The sequence below is a fragment of the Eumetopias jubatus genome, unplaced genomic scaffold (genome assembly GCF_037043125.1).
Source record: "Eumetopias jubatus isolate StellerSeaLion01/CBP00866 unplaced genomic scaffold, mEumJub1_p1.0 scaffold_7, whole genome shotgun sequence".
NCBI lineage: Eukaryota > Metazoa > Chordata > Mammalia > Carnivora > Otariidae > Eumetopias > Eumetopias jubatus.
Genome location: NW_028274813.1, coordinates 66,028,619 through 66,048,106, shown reverse-complemented (window position 1 = coordinate 66,048,106; position 19,488 = coordinate 66,028,619). Strand labels below are relative to the sequence as shown.

At 38.6% G+C, this 19,488-nt stretch overlaps 1 protein-coding gene and 1 pseudogene across 3 annotated transcripts in view; one reads left to right on the top strand and one right to left on the bottom strand.

The window, feature by feature from the left end:
- PRKD1 (protein kinase D1) overlaps positions 1-19,488 on the bottom strand; it is a 317,471-nt gene that overhangs the window by 210,061 nt on the left and 87,922 nt on the right. Inside the window, exon 2 of one of the 3 annotated variants that reach the window (XM_088025056.1) lies at positions 15,821-15,878. The exons of the other annotated variants lie outside the window; for them this stretch is intronic. The gene's annotated coding sequence lies outside the window, so the exon portion shown is untranslated. The remainder of the gene's footprint in view (positions 1-15,820; positions 15,879-19,488) is intronic. 3 annotated transcript variants of the gene reach the window in all.
- Positions 10,049-10,149, top strand: LOC148163910 (U6 spliceosomal RNA; annotated as a pseudogene).

Below are 19,488 nucleotides of genomic sequence, written 5' to 3'. Positions count from 1 at the left end.
CCAATTTTTATTTAATTAAAGTCTGTATTTTGGACTTTGGGGTTTATTAGAGTGTTATCTTTGATTTATAGCAAACAAAGAAACAGAAAACATCTATGGACTGACCATATGACTTTGAGTCTAACAATGAAATTACTTTTCTACTGCAATCCTAAAATCACTACTCTTTTTTCCTTTTCAATATCTTATTTGGGAAGACCATGTCTCAAGAGAATACATGATTGGCTGTACCTTGTAAAACCCAAATGTAAGTGTGAACACTATTAATTCTATGTATAGACAAATGCCAACTTCAAATAGAAAAGAAAAAAACAGGTTTGTCTTTGCTGTTGTCATTGATGGATTTTCTTGAAAGAAAGTCTTTGCCAAATGTATAAATCTTTTCCTGCAGATATCACATGAATGAGTATTTTCAGGTTGTTTCAACTCTCTGTTTCAGTCATTTTAGGAAAACAATCCAATCCCTCATTCCTCTCTTTCCTTTTTCACACTTGCTCCCTACCTGATTAAGACCATGTTAACAACTGTACCTATTTTTAAAACATTACTGTATGCCATATAGATTTTAAATTTAAAACATTGTTTTAATTTGGAAATTTAAGATAACGCATAAATACTTTTTTGTATAATACTTCTGTCAATTTAATTGTCAGAAGCTGTATTAGCCAATCAATCTTTGTCTCCAGAGAAACAAAATCCAACAGGGCATATATGTGTATGTGTGTGTGTATATATGTCTCTCTCTCTCTCTCTCTCTCTCTCTCTCTCTATATATATATATATATATATATACACAGAATATATAATACAGAAATTGCTCACATGAGTGTGGAAGCTGGCAAGTCCAAAATTACAGGGCCAACAGGCAAGCTGGAAACTCAGGCAGAAACTGATGCTGCATTCTTTTTTATTTTTTTTAAAGATTTTATTTTTAAGTAATCTCTATACCCAACATGCAGCTCGAACTCACAACCCCAAGATCAAGAGTCAGATGCTCTACTGACTGAGGCAACCAAGCACCCTAATGCTGTATTCTTGACATTTCTTCTCAGTTTTTGTTCTTTAGGCCTTCAACTGATTGGATAAGGCCCACCCACATTATTATTTAAATCAATTGCTTATGGATGTAACTACTACAAAATACAGACCACAAAAAAACCTTCACAACAATACTCAGATTAGTGTTGAACCAACAAATGGACATAACAGCCTAGCCAAGTTGGGACAAACAACTAATGCACACAGTACCTTATACCATAAAGGTGCCTCCAATGAACACCAATAAAAAATAGGAAAAAAGAATAAACTGAGGCAACAATCCTGAGTTTAAATCCCAGCTATTTCACAAACTGTGTGCTTTTAAGAAAGTCATTTTTTTTCTCTGAACCTCAGTCCATTTATTTGCAAAATGGGGAGGCAGTGTATTCATACATACCATTTGGTGGTATTATATGGATCTGATGAAGAACTTAGGGCAGTCAATGAGTGGTAGTACTATACTATTAGTGTCTATGGGTTTTATAACTGATTAGCAGACATTGATATATCCCTGGCAGGTAGTAGGTGTTTTATAAATGTGTGTGGAAGGAACAAAGGAAAGAAGGAGGAGAGGGAGGGTGGGGAGGGAGGAGAGGGAGGGAGAAAAGAATGAAGGAAGGAAGGGGGAAAAAAAGGGGGAAAAAAGGAATGAATGTCAGAGTTCACTTTTGGAAAGAACAAAGTCATCATATTTGAGACGACAGAAAAAGCAAATGAAAATTAAAAAAATAGTCCCTGTTCTCAAGCAATTTAGACCTGACATGTAGTAAATAAGGCCAGTATGCAAATAACCATAATACAAACATATTAAGAAAGAGATACAGAAGTGACTGCATCTAATGCATAAAGCAATTTAAGAATTCTGGTATAAGTTCAAACAAAAGGCACATTCTGAAACCATGAAAGGTCAAAACCAAACACATGACATATGAGATCTGTCATCCAAAGACACCACTGTAGGTAGATCTAAATGTGGTTGTATAGACGTGGATCACCTTACAAATTAATTGATAAGGACAGAGTGTTGCTAAATTTAAAACAAGGTCACAAACAGCATCTTCCGAATGACACTATTGGAATGGAACATGTAAAGGAGAGCTGTAATTCAGTCAGTTGGGATGATGGATAAGGGATCAGAACCTGAAGATCCATTATTGTTTATATCAAATTATCCAAGGAAAAGAACCTTATCAGGTGACCCAATAAGGCAACGAGGTTTTCACACAACCTAGATGGAATATCCTTCAAGACCAACCAATTCCTCAGGTTTCAACTCTGGGCTGATTCAGCAACTTTCCAGTTACTGATTTGCAGGTGTCTTGCTACAGAGAGGCAATACCCTCTCCACCATTAAATAAGCACATCATTCACTGTGAGTTGGTAAAAAGCCATTCTAGATCACAAAAATTTTTTGTAAGTTTTACTAGCAGGGTTTGTCTTCTAGGAACTATAGCAACTCTGGCTGGAAGGAAAAAATAAAATTTTTGGAGCTTAAAATTTGAGAACCAAAAACTGCACCTCAATGAATCAGTCATGCGACAGGCCATGCATGACTGCCCTCTCTGTACTCCTCCCCAATGCTGGTCTTTAAGCCATATCTGTATACTGAAGCCTGGAAAGGACCTAGCCGCTTCAGCAAAAAGAAAGAAGATAGGAAGTATTTTAATGGGCAGAAATTGTGAGTTGACCATTCCGGATGGAGAGAAAAGCACAGCTCAGGTTCAAAGACAGGGAAACACAACGTACATGTTGATTAAAACAGTCCAATTTTGATGTCTCCATACATAGGAAGGTTGAATAAGAAAACTGTAAAGGTAACCTGGCCATTTGGAGCACTGTAAATGACCAGATTGGAAAACATTTTGTTTTTATTTTACTGGCAATGGGAAGCCACCAAGTCTTGATTTCTTTTTTTTTTTTCCTGGTGAATATCAAAATAGTAACTATATTAGCATAATTAACTTGTTGAGAGCACAGGAGATATCTTTGAGGAGGGAGTGACTGGTCCATGAAGTTTACTGCAAGAATCTACATGGGGGGGGCGGGTAATAACAACCCAAGCTGGAAAGACAGTTGTTGGAATAAAAACAGAGGATGCGAAGGTGAGACATTCAGGAAAAGACAATTGTTGGAATTCACCGAACATCTGATTGGATGGGAAAGGTGGGGGACCTGGAAAGGTTGATGCATACTCCAAGGTTAGTGATTTGGATTTCAATAAGCACCACTAAGAGAAACACACGTGCCAAGGAACAAAGTGGATATAGAGTAGCAGGAAAGACAAGGAGGCTGAGTTAGACAACTGGAATTTGACCTTAAATAATGAACCCAGGTGCAGGTGTTAAATAGTGATATTAAGAGATTCAAGGGTAAATTGATGTTTGAAAGTTATATAATGGCATAACAGTAAGTTTTTTAAAAGGAGTAAATGTGAACACGTATACAAATATTAAGAAAAAAGGAACATCAAAATATACTACTTAATCCTGGGAGTTTTGAGAGAAAAGAGTTTTGTTTTTTTTTTAAGATTTTATTTATTTATTTGAGAGAGAGAGAATGGGAGATTGAGAGCATGAGAGGGAAGAGGTTCAGAGGGAGAAGCAGACTCCCTGCTGGGCAGGGAGCCCAATGTGGGACTCGATCCCAGGACTCCAGGATCATGACCTGAGCTGAAGGCAGTCGCTTAACCAACTGAGCCACCCAGGCGCCCGAGAGAAAAGAGTTTTGAGCTGTATTTTCCAAAATTTATAAAGATAGGATCAGAATAAGGGAATTGCCTTTTCAGTGGTGACACAAGATGGAAAAAAAACTGGCACTAAACACTTATTAAGCAAGTGTATTATATTTACTAAGTATTATATATACTAAGGATTTTTCTGAGTGAAAATAAAAATAGCATATTTTTACATAAATGATACAGATCTCATTTTTAAAACAAGATGAATCACAATTCTTCCACAGATCATTTTCTTTCATTATTATACCCATATTTTGCAAGTTTAATAATAAGGCATATAATGAATTTCTACCAATATATAATATATAAATTACTGCTAATAAATATACTACTGCCTCTGTTTCCTTTCATTTAAAACTCTTAGCAAAGTATCAATGGAGAACTTCATTATAAATCATGGGCAAATTGACTCAAGTTTCTAAGGACTAATACATCTAAGTGATAGAAATACCGGGGTGCCGGCGTGGCTCAACTGGTTAAGTGTCCCACTCTTGATCCCTGCTCAGGTCATGATCTCGGGGCCTTGAGATAGAGCCCCTTGTCAGGCTCCGCACCAGGGGGGAGTCTGCTTGAGATTCTCCCTCTCCCTCTCCCTTTGCTCCTCCCCCCACTCGTGTGTGCTGGCTCACGCTCTCTCTCCTTAAAATAAATAAATCTTTAAAATAATAATAAATAAATAAATGGTAGAAATAGCATGTTTATTTCACAACTTAAGCAATCTATAAAATAATGTTTGAGTTACTTAAAGGTAATGTTTGTTTATGACTGAGAGCCCACAGTCCCTAAGGTGGAAATACAGGTACATAAATAATTGCAGTATGCCATATATGATGTGTAGTTTTATGTGTCAATCTAGCTAGGCTGCAATACCCAGTTATTTAAACCAAACACTAATGTGACTGTAAAGGTATTTTGTAGATGTGACTAATAACTACGATCAGTTGACTTGAAGTAAGGAGATCACCCTCAATAATCTGGATAGATCTCGTCCAGTGAGTTAAAGACCTTAAGAGCAAAATGCAGGTTTCCCTGAAGAAGATGAGATTCTGCCTCATGACTGCAGTACCATTTCCTGCCTGAGAGTTTCCATCCTGACAGTCTGCCCTTTGGATTCCAGACTTAACAGCCCCTACAATCACATAAGCCACTTCCCTGAAATAAACTTTTTTTTACATGCCCCCACACATCCCCACCCCCACCAATATTCTACTGGTTTTGTTTCTCTGGAAAACCCTAATACAACATGATAAATGTCACGGCAGAAGTAGGAACACACGAGGTAAACAACCTGTGGGGTTAGGGAAGGTTCCACAGAGGTGATATGGTTGGGCTGAGTCTTGAAGCTATGACACCAGGCAGAGAAGGGAGCATGGTGAGGGGCTATAATGTCATGCAGGTTAGAGGAAGCAGGATGGTCAGAAATCCATAGGTTTGAGAAATCATAAAGTGTTCCAGAAAATGCCAAGTATTTCTCCAGGTACACACAGGAAATGGTCAGAAGCTGTCTTCATGAGTCATGCTCTGTTCAGGGGGTGATGGGAAGCACCAGGGAATTTTAAGTAACAGAGAGACATGATATGAATTACATTTTAGTAAGTTTTTTTTTTCTTTTTTTAAGTAGGCTCCACACCCAGCATGGAGCCCAATGCAGGGCTTGAACTCACAACCCTGACATCAAGACCTGAGCTGAGATCAAGAGTCGGACCACTTAACCAGCTGAGCCACCCAAGCGCTCCAGGGAAGATTACTTTTGTAAGGCAAAGTATGGGAGACAGATAATGCCAGTCTTATATTTCTGCTGTCTCTCTTTATGGAGAGGCAGTTAATGTTATGGAAACTCAAGTGAATTCTATTTTAAATTAATATTTATTGTTGCAATTATAAAGAACATATGGTAGCTGAAGGAACTGAAGGAGTTAATACACTCCATTTAGTGGTTTGTAAATCAAAGTTCCATCTAGCAAGCTGAATCTTCACTCTCCACAACCACAGAAATCTGTAGATTTTCCAAATGTTCCACCCACCCATAAAGACAGAGGTATGCAAAAGTCAAGGTAACAATCTAACAACACATGGTTTATAAAACTAAACTGTTCAAAAAGCAAAGTTGTCCAGCTAATAATCTAGCACTTTAGGTCCTTTCTTGGTACCTGGTAGAGATACCAAGACTTGTTAAACCAGCTTGACCCTTCTGTATGTTGTCTACCCCTTAAACATATTCAATGCCTCCCCTTACCAGAACCTTGCTTCAACAAAGCAATATTCAGAAAACATCAAGAACACTACACTGTCAGCAAGTATCTAACCAGTAGTAGAAGCCCAAATGTGCTTCTTTGTGCTACCCTCCCCACACTCAATCCCAGCTAAGAAAATGCATCCTAATTTTTAAAACAGAGCTACCACAGCAACAAAGTGAACAGTTAAAAAGCAATGAACTTAATCAATGCAAGTCATTGTTGGAAAGATTATCCCTTGAGACAAATTTCACTGCTAAGATTATTGCTATTTATCTGAAGTGTTTTCTGAAAAGGTAAGAATGACTGACTGAAGGCTTCAAATCAATGAGGTAGGGTTTTTTTTTCTTTCAATGAGCTAAAGCTCCCAGTAGACCTAAGCTACACTTTTAATAATGACATTAATCAATAACAATTACACCCAAGAGGATGCCAATATAGGTTTTCCAGGAAATCACAGAGGGTTTAAAGTGCTATACTTGTAGAAGTAGTCAATATTATGTATTGTAAAACAGAATTTAGGTTGATGTCTTCCTATTTCCCTAGAGCAGAATTTTGGTGCTCAGACCCAGAAACATTAGCCTAATGTTTTCGCAAACATTAATGTACTTATGAATCACCTGGGGATCTTGCTAAAATGCAGATTCTGATTCAGGGAGTCTAGGGTGGGGCCTGAGATCTACATTTTTACAAGCGCCCAGGTGATGTCCATGCTGCTGGTCAGCAGACCGCACCTGAGGTAGCAAGATGTCAACGCATGTTATTGTCCCGTGGAGAGAAAGGGCACATAAAAGGCATGCGTACTAGTGGAGAGATGCTTTACAAAAGAAGGATTTGACCATAAGAGAGATTCTATTTCTAGAATCTCCACCTCAAACTGCCCTCCTTGTAAAATGACTTGAGAAAAATGGCAACACTAAACGTATCCTGAGTAGCATTTTCCAAATGTATTCCAAGGAACTCCAGTTATCTAGGATATTAATAGGTGATGCCAGAAAAACAAGACTCTAATAGGTGACTCAGGAGACACGTAACTCAGTTAACCAAACACTAAGTACTAACAATGGCTAACATTTGTTAAGCACCTACTACGTGTCAGGCGTTGTTCTAAATATGTGATATGGAATAACTCATTTAATCTTCACGGCAACTTTACGAGGGATAAACTATATACTCATCCCCATTTCACGGATGTGGAGAAGGAACAAAGGAAGTTAAGTAAGCCAAGAGTCACAAGGCTGTTGAGTGGTGGAGCCAGGGTGCAAGCTCCTCCAGGATGCCTCCAGAGCCCTGCCTCCACTCTGTGGAACATGAGCACATTTCAGTGTTGATGGGAAGTGCGAATCACCACAAAGTGACACAAGGACTTGTAAGTGGCCAATGAAGGGGGATATGCAATGGAGAGGAGAGAGGAAAATCTACAAGTTAGGACAAGATAGGAAGGGAGAACAAGCTGGAGAAAGGAAAAATTAGAAAATGAAAGTAATGTTTGGAGAAAAAACAGATTTATTAAGAGTGCACTGGGAAAACAGAGGCATCACCCACTCAGACTCAGATGCCTGAATGAAGATAGATCTGCTTGGCAAATAAATGCCCAAGAGAGGAAAGCAGGTCAAGTGGTGGATCTCATGGACCACAGGAGGACTTGAACAGTTTACTTGCACTGAATACATGAAAAAGCACTCAAGGATGACAGAGTCATGATTATTCTTATACTAATTACCTAATTTACAGATTATCTATGTCCCCTGCTGGGTCTCTTTCTTCTTCCTATAGGACTGTTTGGATATTTTGCTTCTAATTAGCAACTTTGCAAGACTGAATAGGGAGAAGAGAAGACTATTAAATCGGGGGGGGGGGGGGTGAGGGGGGGTTGATTTTTGTTTGTTTGCTTGTTGAGTTTGTTGCTCTTATTTTGGGCTCTAGAAATAGGGTTGGGAGAGGGCATAGGATATGAAACTAATATTGAAAGTGCATTCTTTTTAATCCTAGATTTCAAGGAACCCTCTCTGCCTGGACTTCATGTTGCTAGACCCAGTCTGAATTATGTAGTCTGAGCTAGAAAACAGCCGGCACATTATGCAGAGTATACCTCAGGACAGGCAGAACTATAAACAAAGTGGTTGTTTGCTTAGATGAGCACTGGGACACTGTTCAGATTGTGCAGACAAGCATTAAAACAAAAACTGACCTCAGAAACGTCTGACATTCACTGATCCCTAATACAATATATATACAGAGATGCTCGTGGAAAATTCTAACACTAGCTTTAAGGAAAAGAAAAAACTTATTGTAGACAAGGACCTGCCTTTCGGCATCCAGAAATGATCTGATGTGTTAGTGTATTTATAAGTACAGAACTGAAGCTAATTCTTTCAAATGAAACAAGACGGGTCCCCCTTGGCCTCCAAGACTGAAATGTGTCCCAACATCTGTACTGACTCTTCACTATCCCTTCGCTAGCACTGCAGCCTGATAGGTACTAGGCACGTCCGTGTGTAGGGTTCTAAGGTGAAGCAATCTAATTTTGTTATGCTGGTACTTCAACCTACATTTACAAACTTTTCAAATATTTTAATTTTATCTAAATGTTTTCCATCAGCATGTTCCTTTTTACAAGAATCCTTTATTGTTCCAAGACACAAATCATATCCCTTTGAATTCCAGATGAAAACATTTTAGGCCTATTTATGATTGTATTTCAATAGACATGTATACACATGTAAAGCAGCCTCAGTGTTATTTAAAAATACACTTCAATAGGTCTCATTGTGTTGATATTAGCAAGGCACTTAAGAAAATGCTTCCAGGTGGCAGGCACCTGCTCTGGCTTTGAAACACCAACCTCAAAACCTATAGTCAAGCTCCAAAATGGGAAGAGCAACAAACTATAGTTTTCAGCACCTAGCAGTTTTGGCAGCTCCTTTAGAACTGGTTATTGCCAGCTGGGCATTTTGCCATTTCCTTGAGGCAAAATTAAAGTGGAAGATGCAAGGGTTTTATTGTAATTTTCCACCACATATTTATATCATTATGGGTTTTGTGCTGCGCTAGTCCCCACACAGTCTCACTGAATATCTTCTTATTATGTCCCTGAAATGTGAAGCAAATATAGGATGATGCAGTGAAAACAAGTGGGCACTGTGTATAGTAAATGATTGCTGAAGATAACACTATGCCTATCAGAATGGGCTACATAACTTGCAGGCCCTGTGCAAGATGAAAATGCGGGGGCCCTGTGTTCAAAAGGCAGAAGAAATGTTCCATTAAAGGTACTATAAAACACCAAGATTTTCCCTTTCCTCTGCAGTTTCTCTCTCAACCTGCTATGGTATTGTTTATTTGCGAGTCTGCATTGTGATCCCTCAGCACAGGGATACCTGCAGAGTGAGTGCACACCTAGGGTACCAGCCTGCATTTGCCCTCAGGTGCACACAAACTGCCCCCCATTGGGTACTGAGTCTCCTCTCCGTCCAGCTGCAGACCAATGCTCTGTGCACCTCCTGCGGGAGGGGAAGTCAAGTCAGCGGTCTCCCTTCCCCAAGGCACACCATCCCAACCCATCCCCAGGAGAACTGAAAATCTCTACACAACGATACATCAGGCACCTAAATTGGGATAAGTGAGAAGTTTACCCCACTGAGGCATCGTTGTGACACTCCGGGATGGGGACAACTGCATCAGTGTCCAGTCCTGAAATGTCCTGGGCTCTTGCTCTCGAGCCCATCCCGTCCCTGCCAGGTACTGAAGGCAGCAGCCGTTGTGGGACAGAGTGTGAAGGAAGAAGCCAGGTCCTTGGGGTCCTAGGAGGTGGGGGAGCAATCTGTGGAAAGCAGGGGCAGGCTCCATTATGCCAGCAGACTTCACTTACGAAACACAAATTCAAACATAAAACTAAGGATTTCAAGACAGCAAAGCCAGAGCATTAAATCTTAACTGAATGCTCTGGTCCCGGGCCCGTGAAGCCAGCCCTGATTCATTAAAAACAGAACAAAACAAAAAAAACAAAACAAAACAAAACAAAAAGGCCTATGGGCCTGTGCTTACCTCTGCAGCATATATACTAAAATTGGACAAGAGACATTAGCGTGACCCAAGCACAAGAATGACACACAAATTCATTATGTGTTTCTGTATTTTTATTTTATAGAACTAAAGACAAATACACAAAGGAGTACACACAAAATTGAGAATATCGAGTAAAACGGGGAAAGGCAGATTACGTCAATGTCAGTACCCTAGTCGTGATATTATACCACAGTTTTGCAAAATGTTACCATTGGGAGAAACCATAGAAACTATATAGGAATTTCTCTGTATTATTTCTTACAACCGTATATTATAATTACCTCAATTTTAAAAAGATCCAAGGCTTATTAAATGGACAAAAAAGAGCATACAGGCCATCATTACCGAAACTACCTATAGTAGTTTGGATATATTCAGAACATTAAACTGAATATAATTTGACTTTGATATGATATAAAAGAACAATTCTTTAAATAACTAGGTCAAATACAAAATCTGTAATCAGCATGTTAACCATACTGTACATTACCAAGAGGAATGTGCTCAGCTCTATTTCTTGTTAAAACTTCTCTTACCTACTTAAGATAAAATGAAAACACACAATCTAGAAACTATAAAAATACTCTAGAAACCAAAGTGGTCTTTGCAAAAGCATGCCTTTACTCACATAAGGGGAGTAAGTGTGTATTAAGTAGGGCAAAATCAACTCTAAAATGTTAAATTACTGCACCCAGAAAGTTGGCTTGGGTACCATTTACACAAAGTACATATTTGATGCTGGTACAGTTACTTAATTTTTATATACATAAGACAAAACATCTTGCCTGTCAAATGCTAAAAAAAAAAAAAAGTATAATAGCGAAAATCTGAATTCTCCAGACTGAGTTCCCAAGGACCTGAGCCAAGTGAGAATTCTTTGTTGCTTTTTAAGACTGTATGTGAGCAAATGCCCAAAGGGGATAAATCTTGTCACAGTCCTGGGGGAAAGGGTGTGGCCGTGTCTGTAGGGCCTCAGAGATAAAGACTGCTCAAAGGGCACCTAATTCTACTCAAACTGCATTAAGTAAAATAATCCAAGAGACGCCCTCAACACCACAGAGTCGAACACATTGAAAATACTCTACAGACATCAGCAGTTTTTAACAACTATGGCAGCCAGTTCCCATTCTGACCTCTCAAGTGCTTAGCACCAACTCAGTATAAATTATGCATCCTATTACTATTTCTTGCTCAGTCAGATGCATTCATAGCCAAGATAAACCCACCTTTGGTTCAAGCCAGGACTTCACAGAGACCTGGAGAACTGATTACACAAAGCAAGAGGTCTGGGATCCAAATTAATGTTGCCGCTGCTAACTCTGCACCTCTGGGTAAAACACTGAGCTGTTCATTAGTAAAACGGAATTTGAATTTCAAAGATAAATGAATATTCATTCACTTTGGGAAATTACATACTAAGGCATTCAAAAAAAATTTGTTGAATGAAAGACTGAATTAATGAATGGATATGTACAGACTTTCCTCCAACCTGGCTTTTTTTTTTTTTCCTCTTCACTAGCTAAATTCCCTTTCAGCTTTATTTCAGAGTTAAAATATTGAGGGAGAAGGGAAGGAACCACAAATAAGACAGCACTTTGCTCATGACCTCGCCTGACTGTATCGTGCTGCACCGCGACAGAATTCCTCACTGTCAGCACCAGTCAGATGTGGATATGCAGGCAGCTCCAAGTCAGCGTTTGCCAGGTGTGGCAAATTACCCAGTCTTCATCGAGCCAAGCTTGGAGCCCGGCAGCCTAACAAAAAGCACTTAAGAAACCTCCCGAGGCAGGAGAGCAGCGCTGGCTGCCTATCAATGTCTCCTTGCTCGTGGTGCCCTAGTTTTGTTCTGGCCGGCTTGGGTTCCTAGGGATTCCTAGGCTCCTGACTGGGCCAGTGTACTGAGGAACTGGGCTTCTACCTGTCCCATCCTGGGCGTTCGAGTCCAAACCAGCTTACCCCTGATGTCTGTATGCGCCCTAAGCGCAGTCTGCACACCCGGACTTTGCTACCCTTTCTCAAAGTGATATTCAAAACCCTCTCCACTGGGTGTAGGCTTGGGTCCCAGGCTGGAGGGGCTCCCTCTCAGCGATTCCCTGCAGCCTCCATCGTTGGCACCAACATAAATACCGCTTTGTATCTGCTCGCCACAAAAACCTCGACTCTGTTCTATTCCATCATTGATTCCTTAGCACTCGAAACTAAGCCAATTATATTTCATGAAACTGAATGAACTACCATGCAAAAATATTAATGATTAAGCAAAATATAGGTCAAGAGCCAACCTGAATTGTGTGACTGTATAGGAAGTAGAAAGGATGGCTTAATATTTAAATAAACACCAATCTAAAAGAAGGTGACAAAACGTGTGGTTGAACGTAGATGAACAATGCCAAGTGTTCTGTGTTGTTTCTGAAAAACTAGTTTTCTAAAATGTGTCGTTCAAATCAATGGCCACTCTAACTCCCCTGCTCTTCTTCCAAGTTCTATTTCAGAGATTTCTTACCACCTCTAAAGCTAAAAAGCTACTAAAAATGTGCATCAAATGACCATTTAATTACCAGTCAACTGCACAGTCCTATAACATTAAATAATTAATTATGACATGGCAAAACTACCATTAGAAGTATCTAAATTATTTAAGCTAAATCAAACATATGGTAATTAGCTATTTCTTTCCAATCCACTAGAACATCATAGTTAACATGAATACCATTGAGAGTCTCATGATTTATATCCTTCCAACATATTTTCACCTCTCCATTCCAGACATTCAGTTTCAAAATGTCCCTAGAGGGAAACTGTTGCGAGCAAGAGGTGAAACACAACAATGAGGAAAATCCAAGTACATAATACAAGCCTTTGGCACAAACTGAGGTCTGAATATGAAAAGAGCAAATGTGGAGAAATTTATTGATAACAACCTAACCATTAATCCAAGTTGTACTTAATTGGAAAGCCTGGAACCATTTACAGAACTATGCAATGGAACATTCACTAAGAATTCAACCTGATGCATCATGTAACATCCACCTATCTGGAGAGTCTCCTCCTGTCAGGGTTCTTCCCAGACTATTAACAATGTATGCACATTAAAAGTTTTCCTGGGGCCCCTGGGTGGCTCAGTCGGTTAAGCATCTGCCTTTGGCTCAGGTCATGATCCCAGGGTCCTGGGATCGAGCCCTGCATGGGGCTCCCTGCTCAGTGGGAAGCCTGCTTCTCCCTCTCCCACTCCCCCTGCCTGTGTTCCCTCTCTCACTGTGTCTCTCTCTGTTAAATAAATAAATAAATCTTTAAAAAAATAAAAGTCTTTTTAAAGTGGACTCCTAGTCCACTGACCACTCCAACTGTGATTCTCATACAGCACAACTCCAGACCCCATTTTTATTTCCAGGTAAACTAAAGAAATTATAAAAGCTCTTAGGTCTACCAGTTTCAATGTGGTGCCAGTGTTCTACATGTTAATAATACTCATTTCTCCATTAACTTAAAAAAAAAATATTTCTACCTTCAATGTAGGTACAGGCAAAGGGAAGAATTTAATGAATGGAACACAGCCAAGTCAGTAATCAAAACTCCCCTTGGAAGCTTTTCATCAGCAGTTTACAGAAACCAGCACAGAGAGAAAGGCAGAGACACTGAGCTACCACCACAGCTACTAACCATGTGCCACAATAGAACCATAGTGGTATGGAGTTGGAGTTGATTTTCATTCTTTTCTTTTTTAATATAGTTTACTGTTGCTTACATCTATTGTCATGAAACTTGTGAAACATAATGATAGAAAAATCGTTAGCTGTGAACACATTTAAATAATCTGCAAAGTAATTTGCTTTTTAAGTTCTCATCATTCACTGACCAACACATAAACTTCTTTTCATTATCTACTATAACTGCTTGGGTGATTTCTTTTTCTATCAAATATATATCCTCAGCCATATCATTAATAATCCTGCAGAAGTTTACACTTACTCTGACTTTGCCTTGTGTTAAAAAGGTTGGTTAGGGATTCTTTAGCTTTGCTGACAGTTTTATATTTCAGTGGAGTGTAAAAGTTATTGCTATGGATTGAATGTTTGTGTCCCCACCCCCACCCCCAAAATTCATAGGTTAAAACTCAAATCCCCAATGTGAGAGATGGGGACTTTGGGAGGTAATTAGGTCATGAGGGTGGAGTCTTCACGGTAGGATTAGTGCCCTTAGAGGAGAGACAAGAGAGCTTGCCCCTGCTTGCGCTTGTCTTGCAACACAAGATGGCCATCTACAAACCAGGAAGTGGGCTCTCACCAGACACGGGATCTGTTGCCACCTTGACTATGGGCTTGCCAGCCTCCAGAACAGTGAAACATAAATGTCTGTTGTTTAAGCCACCCACTCCATGGTAATTTGTTATAGCAACCAGAACTAAGATAGCTGTCATTCAGGATATTATGTCCTCAATAAAGTAAATAATCTATTTCATGTAATGCTATGATTATTAAAAATGGTCTCCACATATTGAAATGCCCCCAAAGTCCTGGCAGTCCAAGAGATCGTGTTTTCTCTATTGCTAATTTCCAGTAAAAATAAATATGAACTACCTGTGACCTACTAGGCTTCAAATTTAACCACATTTAGATAAAAAAGACATCTTAAGGACTGAAGGCTTCAACTAATTTTTCTAAACATACATTTACATACCCTACTTTTATGCTAGCTGGGTGTGTGGTATGTGTGGTGTGTGTGTGTGTACGTGTGTTTGAAGAATGAGCCTATATCTCTTAGAAACAGTTTGGAAAATGTGTTTCTTTCAAGTTTACATACCTGACATCTGTGAAATTTTAAATGAAATTTTAAACTAAATGTTCTTCACAAACACTATAGAGTAGGGCTTCTAAATCAAAATAAAGCCATGTTATGGGTAAGAAGTCCAGAAGTGAACAAATATAGTTAGCCTTTTAATAATGCCTTCTCTCAATGAAGCTAAAGCACAGAAATGAGTGGCAAACTGATGCATTTCAACTTTTTGAAAAGATTAAATTCCAGAAATGTTCAGTTAGGGTCCCCCTACTTCTCTGAGGACTCTGAAGAGAGAGCTATGGACTGTTTTCCACTCACATACCACGAGGAAAAGGGATGAGTGTAGTAAGACTGCAGGGGGAGATATTTGTTTTTATTTAACAAAAGCATACCATTTACTATATTCTAGGCACTATTTTAAGTATTTTACAAACATCAACTCAATAAATCCTCATAACAAACATATGAGTAGGTACAGTTATACAATTCCCACTTACAGATGAGAATACAGGGGGACATGGAGATGGAATAATGTCCCTGAGACCACATAGCTAGTAAACTGCTTGACCCAACATTTAAACCCAAGCTCTAAGACTTCAGAGTCCATGCTCTTAATAACTACCTTACTCTCTGCTTCTCCTGGCCACTGCCTCCTTAAGTCTTCTCAAAAATTCCACCCAAAAATCCAATAAGAAAAAAAAGACAACATCTTTCTTACAGAGGAAAGTAAAAGTGTATAGCTTTGGAGATTTTTTCCTTTTCAGTAAAAGGCAACGTAACTATTTTTCATTGAAAAAAAAATGGACTTCCAAACACAAATGACAAAAACAGCAGGGAAGGAAATTCTATTTTCAAGTTTCTACAAGGTTATCATAAACAATGAAGAGAGAAAAACAAATTAAAGTTTTCAAAAATGGCATTTGACAGTATCTTCTCTCCCTTGCTGCCCACTACAAGTTGCCTGCACTGTGGACGGTGACTGTGCAGAGTGCCCTAAGGTGTGAACATTAAAGATGACCGTGTTTGGAAAGAAAAAAGCAGCATATTGTAAGCTAATGTAAATGCACAGTAAGGTCTGAATGTTGTGGAAATAAGCCCAGTCTGCTTCTCAATTCATGAGTTTAGCTGAGATGTCAGAACAGATGACAAACAACAACAAACAGAAACACCATACAACACAATTCTCTCCAATAGTGGGGATAAAGATCCATAGCAGCTTATTTAATTTGATGCTAATTTACTTCCTTGTTTAAACATTCTAAATATTTGCTATCTACTAAATATTCATGTATTATGTTTTACCTTGAGGGTTTTATTCTCCAAGGAATTAATTTATAAGCACCTGTAGTATAAAGTGCTTTCCTCAAAATAACAGCAAAATTTTTATTTGAAGACTTAATATAAATTAATTGGTCAAAATAGGGGAACTGGAGATAAACTCAATCTTCTTGGCATTTAAAATTTCAAATACTGAGATAGATACTTCATTTGAAATACCATTTTATTTCAAGATAAAACAAAAATTTTATCTGTTCTCTAATACAATTATTTTTGTTTGGTTTTGTTATCAATGAAAACCTAAGAGTAGACTTTTTTCCTCACAGTACCAGAAACAGCTATTTACCAAAAATTGGTTTATTCAATCTGCTTTTGAACATAAACATTTTTGAAGGATCTGCTTTATTTCTGTGTAGTTTCATAAGTAATATTAATTTACTCAAAGAAAATTAAATAACAGTTTTATACATTAATTATTTATATTAGATGTGGTGATAGACTATTAGTGCAAATCCAATGATTAAAGAAAAAAAATGATAAAGCAAAATCTACCAATATATCAAACTCCCAAATAAGGAATATCCTATTTAAGGAAAGAGGGTAGAGTACACTGTATTCTTCAAAAGTCAATGTCATAAAATACAAAGAAATGCTATGGGAATGTCCACATTAAAGGAGGGTAAAGACATAAACCCACCAAATGCAATACCATCCTAGGCTGACTCCTATGGGAGGGGGAAGATGCTCTAAGGGAAGTTACTAAATCAGTTGATAAAACTGTAATGCAAATGATAGATTAAAGTATTTATCCATGATAAATTGACTGAGGCTAATAATTATACTCTAGTTGTATAAAAGAATACCCTGTTCTTGGGAAATACACACTCAGTGGATGGATGCAAAGGCTCATGGTATGTAACACACTCAAATGGTTCAGGAGGGGGAAAAAAGCATGAGAATGAGGGGAAGACAAATGGGGTAAAATATTTAGGTGAACCTGGGTAAAAGCCAGAAGACTGATCTTTGCATTATTTCTAGTTTATAAATTCTCTGTGAATTTAATTTCCAAATAAAAAGTAAAAAAAGGGGGGGGGGGCAACAATGAAAAACTATATTGACCTGAACCACAAGTATGAATTAAATCCCATGGATCGAGCTCACTCTTTACAGCACACAGAAACAGAGTTCCTGAAACTTGCCCTCAAGGTACCGATATTATGTTGTAGACTATCACAGACATTTGAGTCTCAAAAGACCTTGGTCCACATGGAGTGGCAGTTATTTCTAAAACTAAGGTCTCCTAAAAGGCACTCCTAAATACATTCCAGTTTCTCAGCCACTATAAACTCACAACGTCCACAATGGGAAGACGAGGAACATCCACCCACCTTAAACACAACTGTTGTAGAATCAAAAAGCCACCCCAGATCAGCCCTGGAAATAAGGTTCATCCACACCACCAAGGCTACAACTCTAGTAGTCTGACTCAGTGAATATTTACTTAGTGCCTACTATGTGCAGGCACTGGACTATATGGTAGGAAGAGAAAATGAACATGCTTTGGCACTAATCTTAAGGAACTTACAATCTGAGGAGAAAAAAGACATATAATTCTGTAATTACGATATCATCTATGAAATGTTGCTGTAATAAAGGTGTATATGGAGTGTTCTGAGAAGGTCTCAGTGAATAGTTAAGCCTCATTCAGTTTTTCAATAATCAATTACTGTGTGTCAGGGAAAGGAAACTTAAGAATGAGTAAGTGCTCAAGAATGTGTAGCTTGAGGGCGCCTGGGTGGCTCAGTCATTCGTTAAGCATCTGCCTTCGGCTCAGGTCATGATCCCAGGGTCCTGGGATCGAGCCCCGCATCGGGCTCCCTGCTCGGCAGGAAGCCTGCTTCTCCCTCTGCCCCTCCCCCACTTGTGTTCTCTTTCTCACTGTTTCTCTGTCAAATAAATAAATTCTTTAAAAAAAAAGAATGTGTAGCTTGAGAAGACAGTTAAGAATAGATATTTAAAGATGATCAGAAAGAAAATAAGCTAAGAAAAGGAAGAATGAGAGGACAGAATTATATGGTAACCAGCATTACACGGTACTTGTATATGGGTTAGACACCCAGTGACCACAGTTCAACCAACGTGCAATACACACTCACTACGCTGTTTAGGTACCAGATGTTTTGCTACATCCTGATTATTATACTGGCACCAATCTTCTACTATATCCGAATAAGACGGTGACTTTTAAGTGTGGATACAGTTCAAGTTAAGTTCTCATTCTATACACTCTTGCCTACACACTGAACTACAAAATTAAACAGAGGACTTCATTTTAAAAGGAAGCATAATCATGGACAGACTAAGAGCCTTTATAGGCATTTAAGGCTTATAAAGCAACACAAAGAAAAAAGGTTCACAAACACTAACCTTCAACCCTTCTTTTAAAAATTACTGATGAAAAAACATTAAAACAAACCATGGTTCAAATAATGCAAATAATTCAACACAGCAATGCCAATTGACTCTGGATTAAACAATGAGGCTCCTCCCCATGGAATGCCTGCAGATCTCATGTGAGAGCATGTGTGCGTGCGCACACACACACACCCACATACAACCTCCTCAAACACGGACTTCATAGTCATAGCAGCCTTTTAAACATATTGTGTTTATCCCCCACAGTGACCACCAGTTTCATGCAATCATCTATCCTCTCACAGAAATGGTGATACCTATCCTAGTAACTCAGCATAGCAACCAGGTTTCACAACTAACTCCATGAACCAAATTACTCTCTATACAATCTTTTTTTCCTTTTTAAATTTCATGATTAATGTATTACCTGGATCTTCAATATTTTTGGCCCCCCAGGTCACCACAGAAAGCAATCTGTTTTTCTTGTACAATCTTTTGAATAAAAAATACCCAGTCATCTGACTGCAAGTATTCATTACACCTGAGCTATAGAAAATAATTGGTCACAGATCAAGTTTAGTAGCTTCAAAACAAATGACGCAGGTATGATTTATACAAAATTCTTAAAGTGGGTCACCAGAAATGATCTGAATTTTGTCCTATGCACATTATACAACCTTCTTTTTCATTTTGTGAATATTTCTCTTGGGCCAATATTCACTTTATGCCTTTCTGACTCAGCAAATAAAGGCTCAGATCCAAAATGGTTTTGCCATTGGTCTAGCATGTTAATAGAGCAATAATTATTTTAGTGCTTCAATCTGGTCAAAAGATGACCTTATGATGAACCTCCTGTAAGAGAAACAGCATTGTTTATAAATAAAATCTCATGCAGAGAGATCCTTAGCTTCCAAAGGAAGAAAGCAATCACTATGTTTGCAG